At 43.1% G+C, this 18,865-nt stretch overlaps 2 protein-coding genes across 11 annotated transcripts in view; one reads left to right on the top strand and one right to left on the bottom strand.

Moving 5' to 3' along the window:
• SLF1 (SMC5-SMC6 complex localization factor 1) overlaps positions 1–7,012 on the bottom strand; it is a 73,483-nt gene extending 66,471 nt beyond the window's left edge. The window contains exons 1-3 of one of the 8 annotated variants that reach the window (XM_055564919.1): positions 6,898–7,012; positions 6,202–6,317; positions 3,750–3,842 (exon numbers count right to left, since the gene is read on the bottom strand). The gene's annotated coding sequence lies outside the window, so the exon portion shown is untranslated. Of the gene's footprint in view, positions 1–1,005; positions 1,139–3,749; positions 3,843–6,201; positions 6,318–6,801; positions 6,878–6,897 lie in introns of those variants that run through there. The other 7 variants (XM_055564943.1, XM_055564914.1, XM_055564973.1 and 4 more) reach the window with 7 other exon arrangements.
• Positions 1,151–18,865, top strand: part of KIAA0825 (KIAA0825 ortholog) — a 441,670-nt gene continuing 423,955 nt past the window's right edge. For all 3 annotated transcript variants that reach the window (XM_055564899.1, XM_055564898.1, XM_055564900.1), the window contains exon 1: positions 1,151–1,282. The gene's annotated coding sequence lies outside the window, so the exon portion shown is untranslated. The remainder of the gene's footprint in view (positions 1,283–18,865) is intronic.

Genomic DNA, 18,865 nt, shown 5'->3' with positions numbered 1-18,865 from the left:
AAACACCTGCAGGACGGGTTAGTCAAACTTGCCAAAAATGGGAACACCTTGCACATCAATAGGTACCTCTAGGAAATGAGGCATAACATAATAACACAAGTCCCCAAAAGTTTACAAGACACAAGAGCCTGTCACACCTACACTGGAAATTAGGTTTAAATTTTCATTCCTTGTGTCTTAACGATAACTGCTCTGTTCTTTTCTGGTATAAGATATTCATTCGTACAAAAGAGCTTGACGCTTCCAAAATCAAGTTTCATCTGATTTCCGGGTCAAATCTTGAAAGGAAGTACTCAAAACATAACAAGTTTTCTGTCAATATTTAATCAGAGAGGCTTTGGCGGGGGGGTGGGAATCTCAGGATAATCCCTTCGCCTTGGTCCCTGCCTTCAAACAGCTGAGATACCATAATCCCCAGAAACACAGCCCGCCCCAACCCCCCGCTTCTTTAGGGAAACGTGTGTGTATGTGCGTATTTCAAGGCCTACAGGAGCCGCAGAGAGACGTTCTTGAACCGTTTGGGATTTGTTTAAAATTCTACCAGGAAGAAAGAAAAAAAAAAAAAAAATGACGGCATTTGCCTTTTCATAGGAAGGTGGGCCTGGGGGAATTCCCAACCACCTGCACTGACGCTAAGTTATGGAAAAGCAGCCAAGAAGCTGGGACTTGGGGAGACGCGTCCCAGGTGGTTCTATGGAAACGAGAGACGCGAGTGGCCTAGCGCCTTCCCGGCAGTAGAACGAGCTGCGCAAACGGAAGGCAAGGGAAGCCGCTCCAGCCCCCTGCACAAGCAGAGGCGCCGGGGGCCCGTTGCCCGCCGCCGCACGACCCCACTGACGGGGACAAGCCGCGGCCGCGGGGAGCGCCAGAGGCAAGTGCGGTCGCCGCTCCCCTGCCCCGGCGCCTTCCCATAGCCTCACAGCCCGGACGCCGCCGAAACTTGAGGAGGAAACACCCCCACACGGTCAGGGTGAACACCGCGTCTTTAGGGCTGAGGCCCTTTACCTTCCCGGACGGGGTTTCTGGGGCTGCTGCCTCCGCGGGGCGGCCCCTGACAGGCGGGACGAAGGCTGCCGCTGCGGCACCAGTGGCTTCACGAATCTGGGCTCTGGGAAATAATTTCCCGCCGCGCGCTCCGCGGCCCCGGAAGCGATTGTGACACTTCCGGGTGGTTGTCAGTGACGCTCTCGAGCTGTCGTCAGGGTCTTCCAAGCAGGTTCCCTGGCTGGATCCACTCGCGGGCCAAGCTCCTGCTAGCACCGCGCCGAAGGTTGGGAGACTGGTGAGTTATTATTTTTTTTCTGGGTTGCCTCCTGGACCTGGTATTTCCGTCCACCCGAGACTCCGTGCAGCATCTTGATCTGACCGAGAAGTTTAGCGGGAAAAGGTTGAACTCGGAGTCCCCATCCAACCCCGTTGGCTCTTGACCCTCTGTGCTGCAGGACAAGGCCTTGAGATTCCGACTTTACTATCGTCTCAGTTCACAGTTTCTGTCTCCAGCTCGGAACTCGACCTCGGTTCCCCAGGTGCCCCTGGGTAAGGCAGAAGACGCCGTCTACTGCGACCTCGTTTAGGCGAGTGTCTGTAGAGGTGGTCAAGGAGTGTCCACACTCCCACAGGCAGGGTGGTGGTCACCCTTGATTTTCGAGAGCTGCTTTACCATCTTTTTCCCGAGTATGGTTTCCGTCATCTTGGGGTGCAATGCCGGGGAGACAAGCAGCTGGCTGAAGAGCTCACCTTTTCTATTTTTGGAAGTGGGATGAGGGGGTCGGGTTGGGGGTCGTTCCTGATTGAGAACTCAGCGATACCGCCGCAGTTTGAATAGGGTGAGAATAGTCTTTGTTCTGTGAGCTAATTGAGATAGCAGAACAAGCTCAAAATTTCATGCGTGGGTTTTAGATACACATTTTTACCTTTTGGAAAGGAGTAGTCAGGAATAGATGTTCTTTCAGAAAGGAGTGCCTCTGCATTCTTCCAGGCTTCCTAACGAAACCTTCAGGAGAATTTTAGATGGGGGTCTGAGCAGAATTTGCTTCCGATGAAAAGGTAATGTGAGGAAATGTGCCCATGTAGTTGAAGATTTTAAAAATGTGATGAGAGAAGCTTTTTTTGGTGACTTCTCTTTCTTGAGTCATGCATTTGTTCAGGTAAGTAGTTTTCACTTACCACCTTTCACTGAAACAATCACGTGTTCCATAAGCAGCTGCTTGATTTTTTTTTTTTAACCCCCAGTCAGTTCTACATAGAGTTCTAGCAATAACTACCATAAAGAAAAATGCAGTATGTTCAATTCAAGGACCCTGATGCATCAGGCAAATGCTTTGTTATCTTTTGAGAGTATGGAAGCATGTTATCTCCTAGTTGATCAACAATTTGAACTTTTGTAACCTCATTTGGTCCCAATTTTGTCATTTTTTTTGAATCTTGTGGTTTTTCCTTATTTCTTCAGTTGCAAGGATTATAAATAATTTAAGAAAGGTACCTTTTATATAACAACTAGTTATCAGATAGGCAGTGTTTTGGGTTTTTTTTAATCATTGCTCTTGATTTGTGACCTCTTTTCAAATTTATATAGCCAGCCACTAATGTTAGCCACAAATAGCTGCTATCTGCCAGGTACTTTACATTTATCATTTTATTTAAACTTTCTACAGTTCTACAAAGAGTATCGTATTATCCCCATTTTGCAAACATTTTATACTGAGACTTAGATGTTCGTACAAGTTATACAATTAAATGGCAGTTGAGATTTGAACCCAGTTTCAGGGAAACTCCAAGCTTGAGCTCTTTTTACTATGCTGTCTACTTCCTTTCATAAATGACAAAATCATTCTTTTCACTCTCCAGTAAAATTGGATAGTATCTCACATTCCAAAGTCAAATGGATAGCAAAACTTGAGTATAAGAGATTTAAGGAGTTAAGGAATCAATTCCTTAATGTGTTAAGGATTAAGGAATGTGTTAGGGATTTAAAGAATCCCTACAAAGAATTTTGACATATGAGTAATCCAAATTCTTTTTTTATTTAGCCTTAGCCAGTTTTATCACCCTTACTCAAACAAATACAAGCAATCTAGAGACCATCAGTGTATTATTAGTGACTCTAAGACCAGAGTATCAGCTATCTGTTTAGTCAGCTTCTATTTGTGCGTATATGTAGAAAGAGAGAAAATGAATAAATGAGCACAAATTCATAAAACTGAACTTTGTGATGCCCAGTAAGGAATTACTATTTACTAGCTCTTAGAAAACTATTCTTTTCCACTCATGTAACCCTGAAACAGATGATGATTAGCATGTTTTCAAGTGTGCTTAACTAAACCTGCCCTTTCCAATAGTCTACTGTATGTAAAATAGAATAGCTTAATTTTCAAGGAATTTACTAAAATCTAGTTGAAATGACCAGTACTAGAAATGACCTAGAACTTAATTCTAAAGAATAACTGGTTTTACAAAAAGACACAGGTATATGTGTACAGCTTATTTCAAACGCTAATGTCTATTACATCGTATTGACTTCTCTGTGAATAATATTTGCTTTGCACATCCCACAGGTAGATCTCAGTGATTTTTTTTTTCCCTCCAAATTTCAGTGCTTATGAAGGTTGAGATTTTATCTGTTTTGTTCGTTTCATACTCAGCATCTGGCATGTACTATGGGCTCAATAGATGTTTATTGAATGAACTTTTTAAAAGTTATTTATCCACAGAGAAGTATTTGTACATGTATTTTTTTTAAAGGGACTTACCAGATAAATAAATGCACATTTACTCGTTACTCACTTTGACCCTGGAATGTAATGTCCACTCCACAACCCATCCACGAAAGGCAATATGCTATCCTGCAAAGAAGAGTGGACAGTGAGGCAGGAGATGAGAGAATACCTAGTATTTGTTATTGCTTACTTTCTGCTTTGCAGTGTTACATTTAATTCTCTCAGCACTGTAGGGCTTTATCATTCTTTTAGGATTGAGAAAACAAAGATTAGCTTTGTAAATCTTTGTAGGTTACACACAGTCATTAAGTGCCAGAGCTATGATTTGAACCAATGCTGATTCCAAGGACCATAGTATTAACCACTTGGCTATACTGCCTCCAACTGGATTTTAATCCTGGTTCATCTACTAACTAGATCTAAACACAGGGAAATTTATTCCTCTGAGCATGCTGCTGCTGCTGCTAAGTCGCTTCAGTTGTGTCCGACTCTGTGCGACCCCATAGACGGCAGCCCACCAGGCTCCCCCGTCCCTGGGATTCTCCAGGCAAGAACACTGGAGTGGGTTGCCATTTCCTTCTCCAATATCTCTCATCTATAAGGGTTGGGTTAAATGATGTTTAAAGTCTTTTCTGGCTCAAAAATCCTCCCAAGTGTTATTCTAACATGCTAGAAAATTTTCTTGAGTGGAGTTTTACATATAATGAATGTAAATTTATTGTATTTTACATGTAAATGATGTAAATTACATCATTTAATCCAACCCTTGTATGTTGGTAGATGTATAATTATGATTTTGGGCTTCCCTGGTGGCTCAGAGGTTAAAGCGTCTGCATCCAATGCAGGAGACCTGGGTTCAATCCCTGGGTCAGGAAGATCCCCTGGAGAAGGAAATGGTAACCCACTCCAGTATTCTTGCCTGGAGAATCCCATGGACAGAGAAGACTGGTAGGCTACAGTCCACGGGGTCACAAAGAGTCGGACACGACTGAGCGACTTCACTTTCAGAGTTAAGAATCTCAGGCATGCATTTGCTAGTTTATGACCCTGATAAGTCACTGATTCTTTGTGAGCTCAGTTTTTTTTTTTTTTTTTTAATCTAATGTAAAATGGATATAGAAGAATGCTTTCCAGGTTGAGGTAGCTTCAAACACCCTGCCTGAGCCCGACACATGCCATTGTTTAGTCACTAAATCATGTCTGACTCTTTGTGACCCCTCGGACTGTAGCCCGCCAGGCTCCTCTGTCCGTGGGATTTCCCAGGCAAGAACACTGGAGTGGGTTAACATTTCCTTCTCCACTGGATCTTCCTGACCTAGGCAACAAACTTGTGTCTCCTGCATTGCAAGTGGATTCTTTACCAGTGAACCACCAGGGAAGCCCCACCTGACAGATAGTTGGCATTAAATATATATTGATTCTTTTCCTTTCCCCCCAGTCTTTTAAGGATAAAAGATTGGTGAATGTAAAAATACTTTATAGGTTAGCCAAAGGTGAAGAATCTTGAATTGTAGTCCACTGCTGCTGCTGCTGCTAAGTCGCATCAGTCGTGTCCGACTCTGTGCGACCCCATAGACGGCAGCCCAACAGGCTCCTCTGGCCCTGGGATTCTCCAGGCAAGAATACTGGAGTGGGTTGCCATTTCCTTCTCCAATGCATGAAAGTGAAAAGTGAAAGTGAAGTCGCTCAGTCGTGTCCGACTCGTAGCGACCCCATGGACTGTAGCCTACCAGGCTCTTCCATCCATGGGATTTTCCAGGCAAGAGTACTGGAGTGGGGTGCCGTTGCCTTCTCCGTGTAGTCCACTAAGAAAGAGCAAGTTATACCTACAAATATCTACTGAATGACCAACAATTTATGTACAGTTATTGAACAGCAAAACGATGGGGAACACAGAAAGGAAGTTTTGCTTTCAGTAGGACAGATGAGGAAAGATTTTATTGAAAAAGGTAATGCTGAGTTTGGGCGTTAAAGGATGGCGATTTTGGCACTGGAGGATGCAAAGGTACCAGAAAAGATTAATGAGTACGTATTAGATCTGTGGGATGGATTGAAGGCTAATGATAAAAGATGGAAAAGCTGAGTTGAGCGCAAGCTGTGGGTAACTGTGGTCCTGTTAAAGATGTTAGACTTTCCACAACGAGCAATGGTTTTTGTGCATAACCAGGGTGGGGTGGAGGATGGGGTTAGCGTTTGATTTTTATGGAAATTATACCCGTTTGTTATAGAAATGTAAGAGTGTAAGAGTATACAAATAAGCCCCCCCAAAAAAGAGAAAAATTGCACAATAATCTCATTCCAGACCCAGCCAAGCACCTACTTACTGAACACCAACTTCAGCCAAATCCCCTCCTGACTTGAGAGTACCTGTCTCCATCCTAGTGAATAGTGAGCTGTGAGTGGCCACTCAGGTTGGCTCAGAGGTAGGAAAGGGCTCTGAGGAGTCACGTGTCCCAATTCTGGGCCTCCACCTTAAGGGGCTCACCTGGGGACTGGTCCATAGACACACAGTTATGACTGGGTCAGGGTCTCTCTACAGATGTATTGCTTTTAACAGTATGGATGCTGTCACTGGCACTCAGGTGTGATGGCAGCAGGCTTCTGGGAGAGGGAGAGAAGGGTACCGTCTAGAGCTACGAGGTTTTCTCACCCCACTTTTCCTGTATCCTCCCTGCCTCCTGTCCCTTCCTGATGTCTGGTGGTGGTTTAGTCGCTAAGTCATGTCTGACTATTGCGACCCCATGGATTATAGCCTGCCAGGCCCTTCTGTCCATGGAACTCTCCAGGCAAGAGTACTGGAGTGGGTTGCCATTCCCTTCTCCAGGGGATCTTCCCTACCCAGGAATCGAACCTAGGTCTCCTGCATGGCAGGTAGATTCTTTACCTACCGAGCTATGAATGAAGCCCAACCCCTTACCCAACTTTGAGCCTGGGTTTCCCCATCTGAAGTCACAGGGTGGACTGGGTAGGGGGACCCTGGGCTTTCCTCCGCCCAGGAGGGGCTCCAGAACCCCTCACCCTTCACCCACTCCCCCTGATTCCCACCCATTGTGTGGTCATATTTGGATTTGCCTAGCTTTCTGACCTGCCTGAGCCTGGGTCCCCCAAAATCACTCCTCTCCTTCCACAATGCCTTCTGTACAGAAACAGAAGACAAAAAAACAGAGTAGACAAAACCAACCATCTCCCTTCCAGGGTCTGAGTACGGCTGAGTCGCTGCCTGGCTGCTCAACGTCCGAGTCAGGGCACTACCGCTGGCTGTGTCCTTTTAAAGGAGGGTAAAACACCAGCGTTTGGTCATTAGAAGCGGTGAGTCTGCAGACTGCTGACTCACCTGATCACGTGACTCTAGTTAAGGGAAGTTTTTGCCTGGTGAACTAAAGGGCTGCAGCTGAGTCTGGAAGCGAAAGCAAAAAATCAGCATAATTTGAGGAAGTTATATTAAAAAGCCTCAGAAAGTGGGCAGAAAATGCTGCTTTCCAGCCTCAGCTGCTAATGTGTTATTGGAAGCAGGTTTTTGAAACAGTGCTTCAGCTATTTCCCTGTAAATTTTGGTTAAAATACAAATAGATGAGAGGCAGCTCAAGAAATATCCTTAATTGCTAGTATTTAGTCTATAACATATATTACACACAAACACTCATAAAGAGAGAATGAACATATATAGCTGTTTAAATCATTTGGGGGATTCTTTGCCGAATAAAGTTCTCGAGACAAGTTGTCTAAAACTAAAAAAGGACACAATTGTCATTTCATTAGTTCAACAGATCAGTATAATGTGAAACAGGTAAATTCAGAGAAGACCTGTGTGGGCTCAAACTTATGAACTTACACAAGATGATCTTGAAAGAGTTACTTAAATTCTTTGGTCCCCAATTTCTTCTGTAAAATGGTAGTTTCAACTGCATGGATTTATTAGGATTAAATGTGATAACATGTGAAAGCACATAGAGCCATCAGAAAAATTTTTTTTAGCAATCGGCCTACTTTTTGGTGTTATTTAATAAAATCTAATTGCTTTAAAATAAGGTCTGCAGCTCCGTGAAATTAAACAGACTTGAGTTCAAATCCCAACTCTGTCACTGGTTGTATCATGCTGGGAGTTACTTTTCTTCTGTCTTTGTTTCTTTATTGATAAAATGGGAACAGTAATAGTGTCTTAAAAGGGCTTTTGTGAAGACTAAATGAAATAATGATGTCTAGAGTTTAACATGGTGACAAGACAGGTGCTTTGTTTGCTCATATTCCCAGAGAAGCAGAGCCAAAGAAGGGAATAGCTGTGCAAGAGATGTGTGGGGGAAACTGCCTGTGAAGGATAAAGGAGAGGGAGCCAGAGGAGGAGGGAAGTACCTTCAGGCCTCAGTAGAGGTCTGACAACCTGTGCAAGAGACGGGGAGAGAAGCAAGGAGGGTGAGAACAATCTCAGAGCTCCGCACTGTCCTAAAAAAGCTTCACCAGGTCATGGGGAATCCAAGAGCCAAAGTCATCCCTTAGAGGACTCCTGTGTCACCCCAGTACTCAGTATGATTTAGTTACTAACAAAAATAATTCATCGTAGTCACATGCTGTAACTGACTAGTGTGTTTAAATCTCAACTCTTTGAATTTTACTGCCTGTCCACACCTCCCTTGAGAAATACAGTCGCTGCTGCCAAACATTAACATTTGAGGCACATGTTCTTAGACTAACGACTCCTTATATCTTATAATACAGTTTTGTTCGCCAGAGAACTGTTGAGGAATCAATAGACCTGTTCCAAATAACAGCTGAAAAAAGTTAACATTAGCTAAGCAACTGATTTTTTGACATCAGGTGATTAAACACAAACTGTCTAAATTTCTTAATTCAGGTAGCCAATAAATGTAACGATCTTCAAGGGCTGATTAATGTTACTATCCATAGTGTGATATCGACCTAAATTTGAATGTTCATCTCCTTTCTTAGTGAAGGGAAGCAAAAAATATGTGACCCCAAAAAAGGCCCCTTTGGCATTTGGAGTGTTTTGAGCCAAAGGCAATCGAGATCCAGCAGACTCAAGAAAAACTTTTACCTCTCCCTTAACTACCTAAAAGAATTTAGATAGGGAGCCTATAGTGAGCCAGGAGGTAGATGGGCTTCCCAGGGTTAAGCAATTGGAGATTCGTCCACTGTGGACTGATACTTCAAGATGAGAATAGCAGGACAGTTGAGAGAGGAGGCTGAGCCCTGCCCGCACCACATATTCCTCATTCTGGAAGTGGGGAGACCTCCCCAGCTACACTCATGCAGAAAGGCTGCATGTAGGTCCAAAGGGGAGTGATGCTAAGTGATGCCACTACCTATGGGCCCTTTCAGTAGAATCCGTCTTGACTAAGAGATGTGTATGCACAGATGGGAGGATCCTGAGATGTAGTAAGTACGGACTCTGAACCAGGCAAATCAAAGTGACTGGCCAAACAAAACCAGAAGAAATGCCCAATAAAAGTAATCCAGGGCTTCCATGGTGGTCTAGTGGTTAAGAATCCTCCTTGAAATGTAGGGTACACAGATTTGATCCTTGGTCTGGGAAGATCACACATGCCACAGAACAGCTAAGCCCGTGCTCTGCAACTATTGAGCCTGTGCTCCAGAGACCAGGAGCCACAACTACTGAGCCCATCAGTTCAGTTCAGTTCAGTCGCTCAGCCATGTCCGACTCTCTGCGACCCCATGGACTGCAGCACGCCAGGCTTCCCTGTCCATCACCATGCACTGCAGCTACTAAAGCCCATGCCTGAAACCAGTGCTCCTCAGCAAAAGAAGCCACCACAATGAGAAACCCACACACGTTGCACCTAGAGAGGAGCGCCTGCTCACTGCAACCAGAGAAAGCAGCAACAAAGACTCAGCACAGCCGAAAAAATAAAAGTAATTCAAACTGCCGTGAAGGCGTCACTCAGCAACTCTATCCACATGTGTCTATCCACACGTCCTGTGCTCTTTTTTCCACCTAATAAATACTCGTTTCCCTACTTTGTCTTTGTGGGAATTCTTCTGCAAAGCAGAAGGGCCAAGGCCTTGCCACTGACTACTGGCCTACGGGTGTGGATTTGGTGCTCTCACTGCTGTGACCTAACATTGGTCTCTGGCTGAGAACCAAAATTCTGCTTCAAGCAACTGGCCATCCAAGATTAGTACCTGTAAACGAGCTATTATTACCAGAGATAATTTTTACCTGAATGACTGATATGTATGGCAGGGCAAATGACAGGTTACCAAATATCCGCTCTTAGTGTCCTGTGATTAAACCTCCTCACAGGATACTCCAGGCTCCAGTCCTTCTTGGCTCAGAGTGACATGTAAACTTCAACTGTCTGGCTTGCCTTTGGGTCTCATAGTCATATGGCGCGCCCGTGTGTATGCAGTGAAATTTGTTTTCCTTCGGGTAATCTGCCTTGTGTGTATGTGCTCAGTTGCTTAGTCGTGTCTGACTCTTTGCGACCCCATGGACTGTAATCTGCCAGGCTCCTCTGTCCATGGAATTTTTCAGGCACGAATATTGGGGCGGGTTGCCATTTCCTCCTCCAGGGGATCTTCCCAACCCAGGGATCAAACACATCTCCTGCATTGGCAAGTGGACTCTTTACCACCGCACCACCTGGGAAGCTAATCTGCTTTGTTGTCCTTTAGTCTCTCAGTCATGTCTGACTCTTTGTGACCCCATGGACTGCAGCACACCAGGCTTCACTGTCTCCTAGAGTTTGCTCAAACTCATGTCTGTTGAACTGGTGATGCTATCCAACCATCTCATCCTCCGTCGTCCCCTTTTCCTCTTGCCCTCAATCTTTCCTAGCATCAGCATCTTTTCCAAAGATGGCTCTTCACATCAGGCAGCCAAGGTATCAGAGGTTCAGCTTCAGCATCAGACCTTCTAATGAATATTCAGGGTTAGTTTTCTTTAGGATTGACTGGCTTGATCCCCTTGCTGTCCATGGAATTCTCGAGTTCTCCAGTACCACAATTCAAAAGCATCAATTCTTCCATGTTCAGCCTTATTTATGGTCCAACTCTCACATCTTAACATGACTACAGGAAAAACTGTAGCTTTGACTACATGGACCTTTGTTGGCAAAGTGATGTTTCTGCTTTTTAATATGCTGTCTAGGTTTGTGATAGCTTTCCTTCCAAGGGCCAGATGTTTTTGAATTTCGTGGCTGCAGTCACTGTCTGCAGCAGTTTTGGAATCCAAGAAGATAAAATCTGTCACTGTTTGCATTTTTTCCTCTTCTGTTTGCCATGAAGTGATGGGACAGGATGGCATGATCTTTGTTTTTTGAATGTTGAATGTTAAGCCAGCTTTTTCACTCTCCTCTTTCACCTTATCGTGAAGCTCTTTAGTTCCTCTTCACTTTCTACCATGAGAGTGGTATCACCTGCATATCTGATGTTGTTGATACCTCTTCTGGCAATCTTGATTCCAGCTTGTGATTCATCTAGCCTGGCATTTTACATGATATACTCTGCATATAAGTTAAATAAGCAGGGTGACAATATACAGCCTTGACATACTCCTTCCCCAGTTTTGAATGAGTTCATTGTTCCACATCCAGTCCTAAATGTTCCTTCTTGACTTGCATACAGGTTTCTCAGGAGACAGGTAAGGTGGTCTGATATCCCCATCTCTTTTAAGAATTTTCCACAGTTTGTTGTGATCTACACAAAGGCATTCGTGTAGTCAATGAAGCAGATGCTTTTCTGAAATTCCCTTGCTTTTTCTATGATCCTACAAATATTGGCAATTTGATTTCTGATTCCTCTGCTTTTTCTAAATCTAGCTTGTTTCTCTGGAGGTTCTTGGTTCATGTACTGCTGCAGCTTTAAAGGATTTTGAACATTAACATGCTTAGCATGTGAAATAAGTGCAATTGTGTAGTAATTTGTACATTGTTTGGCATTGCCCATTGAGATTGGAATGAAAACTGACCTTTTCCAGTCCTGTGATCACTGCTGGTTTTACACATTTGAGTGACATATTGAGTGCAGCACTTTAACCGCATCATCATTTGGAATTTGAAATACTTCAGTTGGAATTCCATCACCTCCACTAGCTTTATTTATAGTAATGCTTCCTAAGGCCCTCTTGACTTCACACTCCAGGATGTTTGGCTGTAGGTGAGTGACCACACCATCATCGTTATCCAGGTCATAAAAACCTTTTTTTTTTTTTATATATAGTTTTTTATGTATTCTTACTTCTTCTGTTGTTTGATCTCTGAATTGGGAAGATCCCCTGGAGAAGGGAACGGCTACCCACTCCTGTATTCTTGCCTGAAGAATTCTATGGACATAGGAGCCTGGCGTGCACAAGTCCATATAAATCAGCCTTATGTTGATTTGATGAATGCATCTGCCAAAAGAATCTAGAAGATAGAGGAAAAATGTTTACTTCCACTTCCCAGGTGGCACAGTGGTAAAGAATCCACCTGTCTGTGCAGGAGACACAAGAGACTTGGGTTTGACTCTTGGGTCAGGAAGTTCCACTGGAGGAAGACATGGCAAACCCCATATTCTTGCTTGAAAAATTCCATGGACACAGGAGTCTGGTAGGCTACAGTCCATGGGGTCAGAAAGAGTTAGGCATGACTGAGTGCACACGCGCACGCACACATATGCATACATATCACCAAAGGTATCTCTTTGGTCAAACAGATCAAAGTATTATATTTTTGTCTGTTTCCATCCCCTTACCTCTTTCCTCTTTTGTTGTTTTTACTGAGGAAATGCAGCCATCAATCAATTCAGCACTCTGTACGTGGCAGGTCATGACCCATCAATTGGTGAATACTAGTCAATGGCAACCCACTCCAGTACTCTTGCCTGTAAAATCCATGGATGGAGGAGCCTGGTAGGCTGCAGTCTGTGGGGTCGCTTTGAGTAAGACACGACTGAGCGACTTCACTTTCACTTTTTAATGCATTGGAGAAGGAAATGGCAACCCACTCCAGTGTTCTTGCCTGGAGAATCCCAGGGACGGGGAAGCCTGGTGGGCTGCTGTCTATGGGGTCGGACATGACTGAAGCGACTTAGCAGCAGCAGCAGTCTACAGTTTTGTTTCATTTATGTGTGGCTTTAGGATTTAGGTATTAAGTGTGTTTGTTACTGTGAATCAAAGGATTTAAATTTTAAAAGCAAGGGGCTTAGTCTAACTTTCTTATTATCTTTATAGGAGGAAATGAAGACTAAAGAGGTGATTTAGCCTGCCCAGATAACTCAGGAAACATGTGACTTGAACTAGAAGCTAGGTCTTAAGAATCTAAATTTAGGGTTCTTTTGTATCATGCATCTAAGAAAAGACTTTTTGATTACACTACTTAGGCCACATGATTACTCTGTTTTCCAGTTGGTTGATATGATAGTCTTTTTCTGTCACTCTCATTATTTCTTTGCTAAGATTTACTGAGAAGAGCTTTTTCCTGACTGTGGCCATTGAGTGTCAGGGAGGATGAATAGCTTCAGTTGTTTTTTAGCAGTCAGCCCCCATGCCCCATCCCCTGAATTTACTGTTTATCTTCCCTATGGGAAACAGCTAATTTTAACAGTTTAAATGTAGGGTTTCCCTAATTTAAACTGAGGAGTGAAGGGAGTTCTTTTTGAGGGGTATTATATCGGCAAAGCCTGAGTTTTTACTAATAACTAGTGAATATTTTTCTTCATTGTCATGACATCGTTCACCTATTTTCTTAGCTTTTTAGACTTCAGCTCACCAAGTACTGTCATTTTTAAAGTATATATTTTGTCCATAATCATGTGATAATTTATTCCTGTATAATTTTTTAAAAAATATATCATTCTTTCCTTTTCTAGCAAATATTCATTCTGAAAGGGAACAGAATAGGCTGAGCCAAAATGTGCCACTGTGGCATGTGAATTGTTTTGAGCTGAAGGTAATTAAGAATCAACAGACTCAGGAGAAACTTTTACCTCCTCCCTTAACTTCCTAAAAGTATTTAGATCCAGGACCAGTTCCAGAAAGGGAGCTACTACCACAGATAACTTTTATCTGAATGATCTATCTGTGTGGCAATGCAGATACTCTTTATCAGTTTGTGAATTACCCTCCTCCCCTTTGAAGCTCCAGGCCCTTAGCTCAGTATGGCATATAAACTTCAACTTCCTGTCTTGGCCTTGGGACTCATATTTTTGTGGACTTCCTGTGTAACATAGAAAATTAAAATTTTCTCTTGTTAATCTGGCTTCAATTTAATTATTAGACCGGCCAAAAAAACCTAAACAGAGAAGGGAAACGTTTTTTACCCCTGCAATATCTGCCCGCAAGAATGTCTGTGGGTGGTTTACCTTCTCCCTGCTCTTTGGAGATTTGACTGGGAAAGAGTTTGTGAATGGAGTCCTCCTCCTAGGCTCTGTTTCTCTGTTGCCTTATGTACCCTGTTATTGTTGAGGCTATCTCTGCTCATTCTCTTTTTAATTTGAGGATAGTTACTTTACAATATTGTGGTGGCTTTTGCCATACATCTGCGTGAATCAGCCATGGGTGCACATGTGTCCCCCCAACCTGACCCCCCCACCCACCTCCCTCCGTACCCCATCCTCCTGGGTTGTCCCAGAGCACTGGCTCTGAGTACCCTGCTTCATGCCTTGAACTTGCACTGGTCATCTATTTCACATATGGTAATATACATGTTTCAGTGTTATTCTCTCAAATCATCCCACCCTTGCCTTCTCTCACATAGTCCAAAAGTCTGTTCTTTATACTTGAGTCTCTTTTTTGCCTTGCATATAAGATATCGTTACCATCTTTCTAAATTCCATATATATGTTAATACACTGTATTGGTCTTTCTCTTTCTGATTTATTTCACTCTGTATAATAGGCTCCAGTTTCATCCACCTTGTTAGAACGGACTCAAATGTGTTCCTTTTTATAGCTGAGTAATATTCCATTGTGTATATGTACCACAACGTCCTTATCCATTCATCTGCTGATGGATATCTAGGTTGCTTCCATGTCCTAGTTATTGTAAACAGTGCTGCAGTGAACGTTGGGGTACATGTCTCTTTCAATTCTGGTTTCCTTGGTGTGTATGCCCAGCAGTGGGATTGCTGGGTCATATGTATGCTTATTCTTTTGATTAACTTTTCCTGGCATGATCTTTCTGTGGCTTTCTCATTTATTCTGATTCAGCAGTTCTCAGACTTTTGGTTTCAGAAGTCCTTTACACTGTTAAAAATTACTGATGACTTCAAAGAGTTTGTATGTATGTCATTATATCAATATTTATTATGTTATAAATTAAAATTGAGTATTTTAAGAAATGATTATTTCAATAATAAAGTCAGTACATGTTAATGAAAGGTTGTTGTTGAATCACGCACCGGGATTCTTGGCCCCCGGAGGAGAAGAATTCAATCCGGGGCCAGAGACGAGGCTTGATCGCTCAAAGCTTTTGTGTAATAAAGTTTTATTGAAGTATAAAGGAGATAGAGAAAGCTTCTGACATAGGCATCAGAAGGGGGCAGAAAGAGTAACCCCCTGCTAGTCTTCAGCTGGATGTTATATAGACACTAGCAGTCTGTTAATGAAAGAAAGGAATGTCTTAAAATTCAGAATGGCACCAGGCCCCTCACCCATAAGATGCATTTTGGGATAATCTTGGCACCAAATGGTTTATCCTGGGCCATAAAATGATTAACTTGAATCTTAAAGAAGGGCAGACCACGATACAAATAGTTTCATTTACATAGATTAGGGGAACAATATTTGAGTATAACATACTGGTTTGTCAAGTAGGTTCTGGGCCAAGAGGCGGAACCGACTTGGAGACAGAGTTTGGGGTAAAGGCATAGTACATTAGCATAGCTTAAGACAAACATTTCCATAAGAAAAAGGCATAGGTTATCTCTAGGCTCAAGAATAGCTAACTTCAGGCGAAACCAGGTGTCATTATGGCAACACAGTATTTTAAGAGAAACCTCCCTTTAAATTTGCATAGAGAAGGAAAAAAATATTGCTAGTTTGTTTCCTCCTGCTTCTTAAGAGAGATAAAAATGTCTGACACTTGCAGGCTATTTCCTCCATTTGGAGACCCCTGGCCTTCCTGCCTGTTACTCCCTCATTTTTACCGACTCCAGTCCCCAGGTCCTGGTCTACAAAGACTGTGAAAAGTTTGTCCTTTCTTCCTCCTTGAGAATTCCAGACCTCTCTCTCCTTGGGGACCCCTAGATTTCCTATCAACCTGCCTAGGAAATGACTCTCTCATTAATGTAAATGGCATTAAAAATAACTATATTTTTCAAAACAAAAATTATAGTGGAACTGTGGCAGTCTCTTTAATATCTGACTTCATAGAATGGTACTCAAATCTCATATCTGCTTCTTTGTTCTCTTGTGATATGTTGATTTGGTTGAAATGAGTAAACAAAATCTAACCTTATATAGATGTAGTTGCAAAAAAAGGAGTATTTAATAGAATCACTGACCTGGTGTCTGGACTTCTTGAGGGTCAGATTCTTTGTGTCTGTTGTTCAGTTGCTCAGTCCTGTCTGATTCTTTGCAACCCCATGACTGCAGCACCCCTGGCTTCCCTGTCCATCATTATCTCCCAGAGTTGTGTGTCTTAGCACAGAAGGAATTATGTGAGAGGCAAACTGATAGGCAAGAAGTAGATTTATTAATTTGGATGCTTGTGCTAGCAGGTGAGGGGGCTCTGGCCCGAAGATTAACTGCGATGCATTTTTATAATCAAAGGAAAGTGGGGAAGGGGGAAAGATCATCTTCCTTATTCTTGAGTAGATGTCAGGCTTATACCACTAGCTCCTCCTTTGTATCCTGCAGGAAAATGTTTGACCCTAGGACTGTCAAAGTACTGTTCATATCAGTAGAAAGGTGGTAACATGTTTCTTGCACCTAATTACCTGGGGCCTATCACGTGCTTTTATTTATGGCTTCACAGTTAAGCAAGCCTGCTTTGTTCCACGACCTTTGATAGCTTTTTGGAGCAGTCATTAACTTACAGTGGTGTCCAAAGTTCCCTAAGTTTCCCTCATTGTCTATAATCCTCTACTGAGACTTCTACAACTACTTGTGTTAACTATACTATTCTTTCTTTATCAGTAGTTTCTTAAAGTTTAATTGCAATGTAGAATCTGAAATCATGGCAGTGAAACTTTTATACTCTTACTTTAAAATCCCTTGGTCTGTCTTGCACTTTGAATGAATCTTTTACAAACACAGGCTTTTGTTCCATAATGCATTGGCCACGTGGAAAGTACTGATTCATTGAGGTATGCTTGACTTCCAAATCGTTATGTACTTCATATGATGATACTGAGCAGGGCCCTGTAGGACTTCTAGGCAAAAGCCCTTTTGTGTCCCCCATTTCTTTGAATATAGGAAACAGCCTTCATTCAGCCTCTATGACCTACCTACCCCGAGTTCCAGTGGGCAGATTCAAGCAGTGTTAATTAGGAAAAGGAGGGATGTGAGACCAGGGAGAAAGAAACGGTCAAGAGCAGCCCTGGGGCAAGTTCCTGTTTCCCCATCAGTGGATACACACAGCAATATCTTTGAGATGTTTAACAGATACCGAAACCCCTCCCGTGGGAGAAGTGAAAGTGAAAGTGAAGTCACTCAGACTGTAGCCCGCCAGGCTCCTCTGTCCATGGGATTCTCCAGGCAATAATACTGGAGTGGGTTGCCATTCCCTTCTCCAGGGGATCTTCCCAACCCAGGGATCGAACCCAGGTCTCCGGCATTGCAGGCAGACACTTTATCCTCTGAGCCACCAGGGAATCCCAGTGGGAGAAGTTAAGGATAAATGGTGCTATGCCGCCCACAACATGTAGACTACCATCCATTTGGACCTGAAGTTTGGTGATGTGGATTCCTATTTACCTCAACACCTGATAAGGTGTTCATCTTATCCCATCATCTTATCCCATGATAAGAATGTGCACGAGCTGATCACTCCCTCTTTGAACAGTTGCTGTAAAACTTTTCACTATCTTGGCATTAGCCCACTGTGGCCTCCATTGCTCTGCAAAGTAATAAAGCTATCCTTTTTTACCTCACCCAAAACTCTGTCTCTGAGATTTTATTCAGCTCCAGTGTCCAGAGAAGCTGAGCTTTCAGTATTAACGTGCTGCACTCCATGGGGTCGAAAAGAGTCAGACATGACTGAGTGACTAAACTGAGCTATACAATATCAACAAAATCCCAGTTGTTAATATCACCAGCAATCTCCTCAGGAAAATTGTACAATATTGCAAAACTATCCAACTGAGAGTTTAAAATTTTCCAGGATTTTGTTTTTGCTTTGAAAGTTCTTATTTTATCCTTGGCAACAAACGTCAGTGTTTTAGTCTCTCAGTCGTTTCTGACTCTTTGCGACCCCATGGACTGTAGCCCGCCAGACTCCTCTGTCCATAGGATTCTCCAGGCAAGAATACTGGAGTAAGTGAACCTACTGTTATTTGACTATAAAAATTTGTGAAAAATTTGACTATAGTGTTGACCCTCTAGAAATGCCTACATTATGATCCCTAGAACCTGTGAATAGTAGAGGGGACTTAAAGTTGCTAATCAGTTTACTTTAAAATAGCAAGATTATCAAATCAGTAGCAAATGGGTACAGTGTAATCACAACTGTTCTCAAAAGTGAAAGAACAATAGCAAAAGTGAAAGTCCTAGTTGCTTCAGTCGTGTATGACTCGTTGCAACCCCATGGACTGTAGCCCACCAGACTCCTCTGTCCATAGGATTCTCCAGGCAAGAATACTGGAGTGGGTGGCCATTCCCTTCTCTAGGGAATCCTCCCAATCCAGGGATTGAACCTGGGTCTCTTGCATTGCAGGCGAATTCTTTACTGTCTGAGCAACCAGAGAAACCCTAAAAGAAGGAGGCTGAAGAGTGATTCAGAATGATGAAATATGAAAAGTACTCACATATCTACTAGAAAATGGGCAAAGTGGGCTACCAGCCGAGGAGTGAGAGCAGCCTTTAGAAGCTAAAAAATGCAAGGAAACAGGGGAGTCCTCAGAGCCCCCAGAAGGGAATGCAGCTTTGATGACCATATGGTTTTAGCCTAGTGATACCCTCTGCTGCTGCTGCTGCTGCTAAGTCGCTTCAGTCGTGTCCGACTCTGTGCGACCCCAGAGACGGCAGCCCACCAGGCT

The sequence above is a fragment of the Bubalus kerabau genome, chromosome 1, assembly GCF_029407905.1.
Source record: "Bubalus kerabau isolate K-KA32 ecotype Philippines breed swamp buffalo chromosome 1, PCC_UOA_SB_1v2, whole genome shotgun sequence".
Classification (NCBI taxonomy): domain Eukaryota; kingdom Metazoa; phylum Chordata; class Mammalia; order Artiodactyla; family Bovidae; genus Bubalus; species Bubalus kerabau.
Note: the sequence above shows the minus strand (reverse complement) of the source record. Positions and strands in the feature narration are given on the sequence as shown.